Here is a 9,708-nt window from a genome sequence, read left to right on the forward strand (position 1 = left end):
ACCCCTGGACCCTGAAGGCAGCAGATGCCATATGTCGTCAACTGGACTGTGGATCTGCTGTTTCTGGGAGACGTGGTTCATATGGTTCATCTGGTTCTAGGTGGTTCATCAGCTGGACCTGTCTTCTCTCTACATCTACACTGATGGACTGTGTGACAACAGAGCCTTTCTTCCATGACTATATTGGCCCTGTCCTGTCTCTCACCTGTTCAGGTAAGTCTACTGATGATGGTCCTGATTCTGTCAGAGTTCTTCCATGAGTCCATTCAGGTGTGTTTTATCTGAGCTGTGTCAAACCAAACCCAGTCAGACCAGGTCCACACATTGGACAGTTGGACTGAAACATTAAACACATGTAGCTGAATTCAGTTCCAGTCCATGAATGTGGTCACATGACTCTGCTTTCCAACAGGCTGTTGAACAGGTCAGAGGGACTGAGTCCATTTGTTTGAACTGGACTTTGTGTTGGTCCGTGTGCTCTTTTTCCAGCTCTATGTGGGTCTGCTGGACTCTGAGGACACCATGGAAACATCACTGACACTAAACCATCTCCTTAAATGCAGATGTTTGACATGAGCCACATGTTTCCAGTTGTCCGAGATGAACCAGTGCACAGGTCACTGATCAAACACACTGCATTATGGTGCATTCACTGACCACTGGGATTGTGTGTGTGCATCAAACCCACTGCCTTTGAACAGACCCCACTCACACATATTGAATGTTCAGTCTGACTTCAGAATGACTGTGTCTCCACCAGCGCTAACGTTAAACTAACTCTAACCTGTGACTGAGGATCCACAGAGTGGACCTGAGTAGGGCTAGGTATCATGGCCAATTTCCATAATCAATTTGATTTCGATTCATAAGGTTCTGAATCGATTAATTATAATTCGAATCGATTCAATTCAGTATTAATTGAATGTTTCAGATTAATTTAGTGATATCAAAGTACAATTCTGAGTTGTAACCTGATTATTTGACTACTGGAGTCATGCAACACATCAATACTGGTATCAATATTGATATTAGGAAGGAAATAGTTCCGGCCAGTTCCTTCACACTGTGGGTTTGAGTTTGAAGCCGGGAGGACCTCCAGTGAAGGGGTTTTCCCCACCCTTCTTCCGCGTCTTTTCTGTGACAGAGCTGTCGCAAGCGAGACCAGGGGTTCGCAAGATGGAGCTGGTTGTGCTTCCACGTACTCCCGGTCCTGCTCTGAAAAATTGATCTCATTCACTATTAATCAATTACGCAAAATTAAAACGAAATTGATCGAAGATCAATTAAATCGATTTTTTTTACCCAGCCCTAGACCTGAGGCCTGTTTGAGTCCAGTCTGAATGTAGACAGCGCCCTCTGTTGGAATCCAGTTCAACAACAGCACACACTCACTGTGTCCTTCAGCTCCACATTCAACACTAAAGGGCCTTTTATTGGTGTGTTCTTTGTTCTGCTGTTTTCTTTGAGGACGTTGTGTCTCTGGTTGAACTGGTCCATGAGTCCTATTTAGTTCCTGTGTCACTAATGACTGACAGGAGGCTTTGAAAGAGTCCACCCTCACACTCCCGTCTGTCCAGGGGCTTTTGTGTCTTTAAACATGTCTGTGTGTTGTTGTGTGTCCACAGACTCTGTCAGACTGGTCCATGGTTCCAGTCTGTGTTCAGGCAGACTGGAGGTCCGGTCCAACCAGTCCTGGTCCTCGGTGTGTGAAGAGGATTTGGACCTTAACGATACCCAGGTGGTCTGTAGGGAGCTGGGCTGTGGGGCTCCTGGGCTCCTCCAGGGGGCGCTCTATGGAGAGGGGGAGGCTCCAGTCTGGACCAGTGAGCTCCAGTGTGAAGGAAATGAGTCTGCTGTCCTGGACTGTAGAAGGTCCAGCTCAGCTGGGAAGACCTGCTCACATGGAACAGCTGCTGGACTCACCTGTTCAGGTACCACAGGTGACTTTCATACGACAGACTTTTACATGTCCAATGAGAGAATGAGGGATAGTACAGATCATTCCCTCCCACAGCCATCAGAATACAGAACAGTTCACAGTAACACTGCCCCGTCCCCATGTCATATATATGGGGGGAATATAATATCTACATTTAAATCTAAATGTATGTAAATACTTATAGAAATAGCAGATTTTTCATGTTTCATAAGTGCTGTTGTCAACTGTAGAAGTTCACCATGGAGGGATCAATAAAGTCTTATCTTATCTTATCTTATCTTATCTTATCTTATCTTATCTTATCTTTCCTTTCCTTTCCTTTCCTGGACTCCTTTCTTTGTCTGTGTAGGTTCTCATTTGTCCAGGTCATGGTTCTTCTGGGCTCTACTGGACTGCTTCAGCTCTTTTGAAAACATTTCGTCTCTCTTCGTCTCTTGGATGAGAGTCCAAACATTTTCTAAACAGCTGAACCAGTCCTCCTGTCTTTGTGTCTCTGCTCAGATCCACGTGGTGTCAGGTTGGTGGGACAGCAGAACCGCTGTGCTGGTACTTTGGAGATCCAACACCAGGGACAGTGGAGACCAGTAGGAGACCGCTATAAAGTCTGGGACATGAAGTCTGGATCTGCTGTGTGTCAGTATCTGGACTGTGGATCAGCTGTTTCAGTCAACAGTACATTTGGTTCTACATACAGAGATGTGTGGGTGGTCTCAGTTCATTGTGTAAAGCTGACATCTGGACCGAAGGACTGTGTTGGACTGTATGATTCCTATACAGACTCATCTGGTGTGGATGTGGTGTGTTCAGGTACAAATGGACACAAACTGTGTCTGAACTGAATTCTCAGTGACCAGATGGTTCTGACTCTGACGTTTAAAGTTACATCTAATGAATCTGTTCATTTCGTCAGTTGATTATTTTGTCTCAGTTCATTGTTTTTTCTGTAAAATGAGTCAAATATTGACCTTTGACCTTTGTAATGTCCAGATCCCAAATGAACGTCTTCATTTGGACCAGATGAGGCTGAAAACACAAACATATTTACATTAGTCTCATTTTGGACAAAAGGACCAAATGTTGACATGTGAGACTCTAAAGCCACCACATGTTTGTCATTTTTTACCCATAATGCCTTTGAAGGTCAGCTGTGCTCTAAATGACCCATTCCTCCATGTTTTCATTGGTCAGTGTTCATCCCATCCCAAACTCCTGTGGATCAGATCCATCTGTGTCTCTGAGGAGGATGGATTCTCTGACTGCTTGTTTGTGCTCATGTGTGCTGCTTGGTCCAATCATGTCTCTGTGTGTGGACAGATCTGCTGCCTCAGCCCAACATCTCCCTGTCTGACGGGGTCTTTGGGGTCTACCAGCAGGGGTTCCGGGTGCTCGTGGGCTCCGACTTCACCATCACATGCTCCGTCCAACCACAGTACCCAGGAGGCTCCTTCCAGCTGATCTCCGACACCAAGAAGCCGCTGAACCTCACCCTGCCGGCTGTCAATCACTCCGCCCACTTCCTGTTGTCTTCCATGGGCTACGCCCACCGAGGGAACTACACATGTGTTTATCACGTGGACGTTTATAACCATAGCTTCTCGTCGTCTCAGAGCCCCGCCCTCTATCTCACTGTCGGAGGTAACACCAGGACAAACACACACAAAACACCCACAATGCATCAGTAACAGTCACATGACCATGTTCCACAACGTTCCCAGTGAGCAGAGTGAACAGGTGTGAGCAGAACCACGTTGGTAGAACTGAGATCAGGTAAAGCCGGTCCAGTTGAACCTGTCAGAGACTGGGCTGAACCAACAAACACTCCTTTAATCTGAGCTCAGTTCAAAGCACAGTTGAGTTTAAACCCAGGTTTAAACCCAGTCCATCCAGTTGAATGTGAAGCCCAGTTAGTGTCCACAGTTCAAGGTGCATCTGTACATGTGTGTGTGTGGTCCACATGTCCAGGGTCTAGAGGGGGTCCACTGGTATCAGTCAGTCTATGAGCTGCAGCAGATGGAGGTCTGGACCAACACAGTCGGACACATAGTGTCAAATCTGTCCAATAGGACGAGTCCACTTCAACAACATCAACCAACACTTTGAATTCAACTGTCTGCCTCATTTTCAAACTCTTCTTTAAACCCACCTCTGTTCTTTGGCTTTTCACACCGCGTAGGTTGTTGATTTGATGTGCACGGATATTTGATCTGGGGTGGACAGACTATTGATTTAGGATGTTTCACTGTGTTTTTATCTTAGTATTTGATCTTCTTATTGTGTTTCTTTTACTGTACAGCGCTGTGGAAACCTTTGTGTTTATTTAACCCATAAAGACCCAGTGTTACTGTAGTGGCACTTCCAGAATATGGTTTTCTATATATTTAAGTTTTCTGAAGTGATTGATCACAATTTATTATGACATAATCCTCTGTATTTTGATTTTTTTTTTCAGTGAACATCAGGTATTTTCCTATATTTAATTTATTGATCATGTAGATGTTCAGAAAAGCTCAGATCAAAGTTGAGGGTTTTTATATCAGAAACAGAGAAAACTGAAGAAAAAGTGGCTTTTTCTGCAAAATATGAACATAAACCCAGTGTGTCCATCCACTGTCACTGATCCAGCTCCATGGGTTTTACTAGTGAATCAATGTTGGAGAAGATAACGGTGTTTCCACAGTAACTACAGAGCCTCTGAACGACCATATATGGTCATATCTGATGACCATGAGAAGATGAAGAACTGTATTTGATACCAATTATTGACTTGGATTGATAGGATTAGTGGATCAACAGGAATGAAACAGTTTAGTTCAGTAGATGGTTTTGGTTGTCAGTGGACGTTTGGGTCTTTAAGGGTTAAATTTGTGCTTTATCAATAAGAATGGATTGGATTGAACTTCAGCTCAAAACTCAACTCATAGTTTCAACAAACAAGTCTGACTCCAACCTGTCAATCAAGGTGGTTTAGACAGAAGTGAGAGAAAATGGAGAAATAAAACAGCAGTTTGTAAAAATATGAGTGTGAGTGGAAAGGACATGAAAGCTGGAAAATGATCAGATGAAAACATGTTGGAACACAGATGTGAAACAGTCAAAGTTGAGTTTCTAATGGATCAGTCTGTTTTTGAGGCTTTTACAGACGTACATTTGCACTGGAGTTCCAGACGATAAACACTAAACTAACTAAAAAAATTTCTCACATACATAGCGGATTTAGGACCACATATGAAAGTGGTCTGGGGTCAGATTAGTGCTGTTCAAACTGTCTGTAACAGATCAGATCCAGGTCACATATGGGCAGATAAATGGGATTTGGGCCTCGTTTACCTGCATCTGAACGGAGCCTCAGACACAAATGTGACTTCAGTCTGAACTCAGACTCAGAATCCCACTGAGCTCAGAACAAACATCCTCAGGATGAAAATATGTCCCATTGGTGCAGGTTTTCTGCAGACTGAATACACTGGGCTACAATTATGACCCCGCCCCCCAAAGGGAAGGCAAGGGCTATTGTTTTCGGTTCAGTTTGTTTGTTTGTTTTTGTTTACACTTTATCGGTAAAACTACTGTTTGACTTCAGTCCTAATTGGGTTTATAGATTACCAGTGACCCAGAATAGATGTGGTTACCTTTTGGGAAAAGTAGGTCAAAGTTCATCAGTACATCAGTTGTTTTTTTTGTTTTTTTTATTTCCTTCAAACTTGGCTCATATATAGAGGCTTTTCTTCTCCATCACTCTGACATAAACCTAAGGCTCATGTATTTTTTCACATTTTGGGTAAATTATTTTCATTTTCCCTCATTTCCCTAACATTGTGGTACTCCACCGTTATAAAGAATCAGGAAATCAGTAAGAAAAAAAAAAAAAGCATCCATCAAAACTTCACGGGGAGGCAAGGGCTAATTTTTTCAGTTCAGTTTGTTTGTTTACACTTTATCATTAAACTACTGTTTGACTTCAGTCCTAATTGTGTTTATAGATTACCAGTGACCCAGAATAGATGTGGTTACATTTTGGGAAAAGTAGGTCAAAGTTCACATATTTTATGCATTTTTTTAAATCTTTTTTTTTTTTCATTTACTTATAATGGGTGAAAATTCAAATGTTTATTAAAAAAAACATCAGTTTTGTTTTAATTTACTTCAAACTTGGCTCATATATAGAGGCTTTTGTTCTCCGTCACTCTGACACTTATCCAATAGATGTGTAAATGTTCCACTGATAGAACCTGTCCAGTCCATGTATTGTCATGTGCAGACAGTGTTTGAAGTCGATCTGGTCGATCTGACACTAATATTCCTTTGGACTTAAACCCATTCTCTGCTTAATTTTCCATTTTCCCATTTGGAGCCCAGACTTGATGGTTGTTGTTGTTGTGTTTCAGACTTGGTGACAAATCTGATCATCAGGGTGGTGCTGGTCCACTTCCTCCTGATCATGGGGACCATCTCCCTCTACTTCTACTGTCGGGTCAGTTCACAGCTTTATTCAAACCAGCAAAGTTTATTTCTACAGCACCTTTCACAGACAAGACAAGTCACAAAGTGTTTCACAAAAGAGAATAAAATACAAATAAGAACACAGATAAAATTACAATCATAAAAAGGTCTAAATTTAAAATAAGTTGGTCATATAATAATTCTTTATCTAGTGCCGTTCAAATCCCTGGAGAAACAAGTGAGTTTGGAGTTTTGTGTGTTTATTCAACACACTAACACACTTCAGTGCTGACATGGGACGCTTCTGCCAAACTGGGTTTACCTCCAATATTTGTCACATATGTTTCTGCATGTTTCAGAGGCTCATGGTGTGGAGAAGCCAATCATGGAATAACAGCCGATAACAGAATAAAGGTCCTGAACTGATCACGTAATAACTTATTACATTATTGTCCTGGTAAAAAAAATTCTTTGCAAATGTAATAACTGAGGTAATAATGTAATAATATATGAATATAACTGTATTTAAGTTTAATTTATTAGATAGAACTGTGATACAATCACAGAGAGAGACAGGGAGATTTGATCATAGTTCTAATAAATTAAACTTAAATACAGTTATATTCACATATTATTACATTATTACCTCAGTTATTACATTTGCAAAGTAATTTCTTTACCAGGCCAATAACGTACGACCAAAAGTTCTTCCATTATCGGTGGTTCTTCCGTTCTTGGTGGTTCTTCTTCATGGTGCTTTTCCGCAGTCGAACACAAATGCCCTTCATGTGTGTGTTTAATGGTTTTACTGGTTGAACTGGGCTGGGTTTCATCTGGAAAATGTCCACACAGATGAGATCACATGACTCAGGTGATGTGATGGTCTAAAGCTCCAACCTGGAAGGACTGAGGATGGGAACTCCAGTCTGTGGAGTCCAAGTCCTGGATTTAGTAAATCCACCTCCTGTCTGTTCCAGTCCACCAGGAAAAGTCCCAGACAAACACTGAGACTGAACGTCTGTGTGCTTTCAGAGCTGTCCCATGTCAGCATTATTTCACTGATCAGGTGGATTTGATTCACTGATTGAATGGACTTTACATGGACTCACACACACACGAGTGACAGCAGCACATGATGATGGCATGTTTGTTCCAGGCCAGTAGGGGGCGCTGCAGACTGAAGGCACGGAACACACCATGAGATACAGCAGCACTGCAACCACCACAGCAACCACCAAGTCCACAGCAACATCCACGCCAACGTCCACAGCAACATCTACATCAGTGTCCACATCCAAGTCCACATTGCCATGGAAACGCCAGCCTTTGTCCCACTCTGGACCTGCTGACGTGTCTGATAAACCTGTCGTTTCATTTTTATCTCTGTACATATTTGAGGTATTTGTCAGAAGTTCTTGTGTGATTTTTTTTTGTTGTTTTTATCGCTGCCTTAGTTTTGTATTGTTTTCATTTTGTTCTTTTCCAGCTCATATATGAACTCTGCTCTGAAAGCAGCTGCAAACACTTGGAAATCCTTCATATGGATGAATTCACCACTTTTCCTGGGCTGTTCCTTTAGTTTGACACCAGAGTTCTACTAGAGTTTGGAGTTTTTGTTCAGTCTTTCACTGTGCTTTTCTGTCTTTATGTCATTCTAGGTGTTTGTGAGTTTGTCCTGTATTTCTGTGTCAGTATCGTCAGGGACAGTTCTAGCTATTTTGGCGCCCTAGGTGAGATATGAATTTGGTGCCCCCCCCCGTCACAGACACATATATGTATATAGGGGGGAGGGGTCACAAAGAGGAGATCCACGAAGCGTAAAAGGAGATGCACAAAGCTGCCAGCAGTAAACCAGACAGAAACATATATAAACCAGATAGAAGCATATATAAACCAGATAGAAGCATATATAAACCAGATAGAAGCATATATAAACCAGACAGAAACATATATAAACCAGACAGAAGCATATATAAACCAGACAGAAACATATATAAACCAGATAGAAGCATATATAAACCAGATAGAAGCATATATAAACCAGACAGAAGCATATATAAACCAGACAGAAGCATATATAAACCAGACAGAAGCATATATAAACCAGACAGAAGCATATATAAACCAGATAGAAGCATATATAAACCAGATAGAAGCATATATAAACCAGACAGAAACATATATAAACCAGACAGAAGCATATATAAACCAGACAGAAGCATATATAAACCAGACAGAAGCATATATAAACCAGACAGAAGCATATATAAATCTAGCTGTACATACAGTCTCATGTTGAACTCTGATCAGGGCCTACAGCTCAGTCTCTACAGTATTAAAGCTTCTCAACTGGTGGCTCGTGGCCCTAAAGTCAAACCAGCTTAAATGCTTCAGTCTGTGATGTCACTTGTATTTGACAGATGTACAGGATGCTGGCTGTTGCTATGGAAACGCCAGCCTTTGTCCGACTCTGGACCTGCTGACGTGTCTGATGAACCTGTCAGGTTTCATTTTTATCTCTGTAAATATTTGAGGTATTTGTCAGAACTTCTTGTATGATTTTTTTGTTGTTGTTTTTATCGCTGCCTTAGTTTCGTATTGTTTTACTGTGAAGCAGATTGAACCTCAGATGAAAACAGCAGTCTGAGTTTTGGATGGACACATTTACATCATGTATTTAATACTTTTCCATCTTTAATGCTCCATGCGTCCATATACGGTCCTTTGACTCCATCTGTTCATTATTATTCTGACTTGTATTTACGCCTCCTGATTCATGTCCAATCAACAGTTTTATTAAAGTGTGTGTGTGAACAGCTGTGGGTTATTCATTACAGCTATAACAGGTTTCATCACTTACATCCACAATAAAACAGTGAGCTGCAGTTTGTTGTTGTCGCCACTAGAGGACAGTAGAGGGCAGCAGCACAGCACCAATCAGTGAGAATAGGAGTCTTTTAATCTATGGAATGGATGAAGTCTATGTAAGAGTTAATTTCCCTCAAATGCTCGTCTTGTGCACATAATGGAACACATTTGAAACTTGGCACACTTATCAACATTGACCTTCTGGACCAGGGGTCTCAAACATGTGGTCCGGGGGCCAAATGTGGCCTGACAAAGGTTCCAATCCAGCCTGTTGGATTATTTTGCAAGTGCAAAAATTCCACAGTCAAGGCTGTGGAACTCATTTTGGTTCAGGTTCACATACAGACCAACATGATCTACAGTAAAATAATAACAGCAGAATAACCGACAAAAAATAACGACTCCATATTTTCTTCTTGGTTTGATGTGAAAAAAATATTACACTATACAGATAAATAATG

General features: G+C 41.6%; 1 long non-coding RNA gene across 1 annotated transcript; it reads left to right on the top strand.

The window, feature by feature from the left end:
* The first annotated feature begins 3,533 nt into the window (after window positions 1-3,533).
* Window positions 3,534-9,320, top strand: LOC115433188 (uncharacterized). Its single transcript, XR_003937326.1, has 4 exons — window positions 3,534-3,574; window positions 6,325-6,410; window positions 7,536-8,075; window positions 8,656-9,320. It is a non-coding gene; the product is annotated as an uncharacterized LOC115433188 (long non-coding RNA).
* Window positions 9,321-9,708: the final 388 nt, after the last annotated feature.

Source organism: Sphaeramia orbicularis, chromosome 14 (assembly GCF_902148855.1).
Source record: "Sphaeramia orbicularis chromosome 14, fSphaOr1.1, whole genome shotgun sequence".
Classification (NCBI taxonomy): Eukaryota; Metazoa; Chordata; class Actinopteri; order Kurtiformes; family Apogonidae; genus Sphaeramia; species Sphaeramia orbicularis.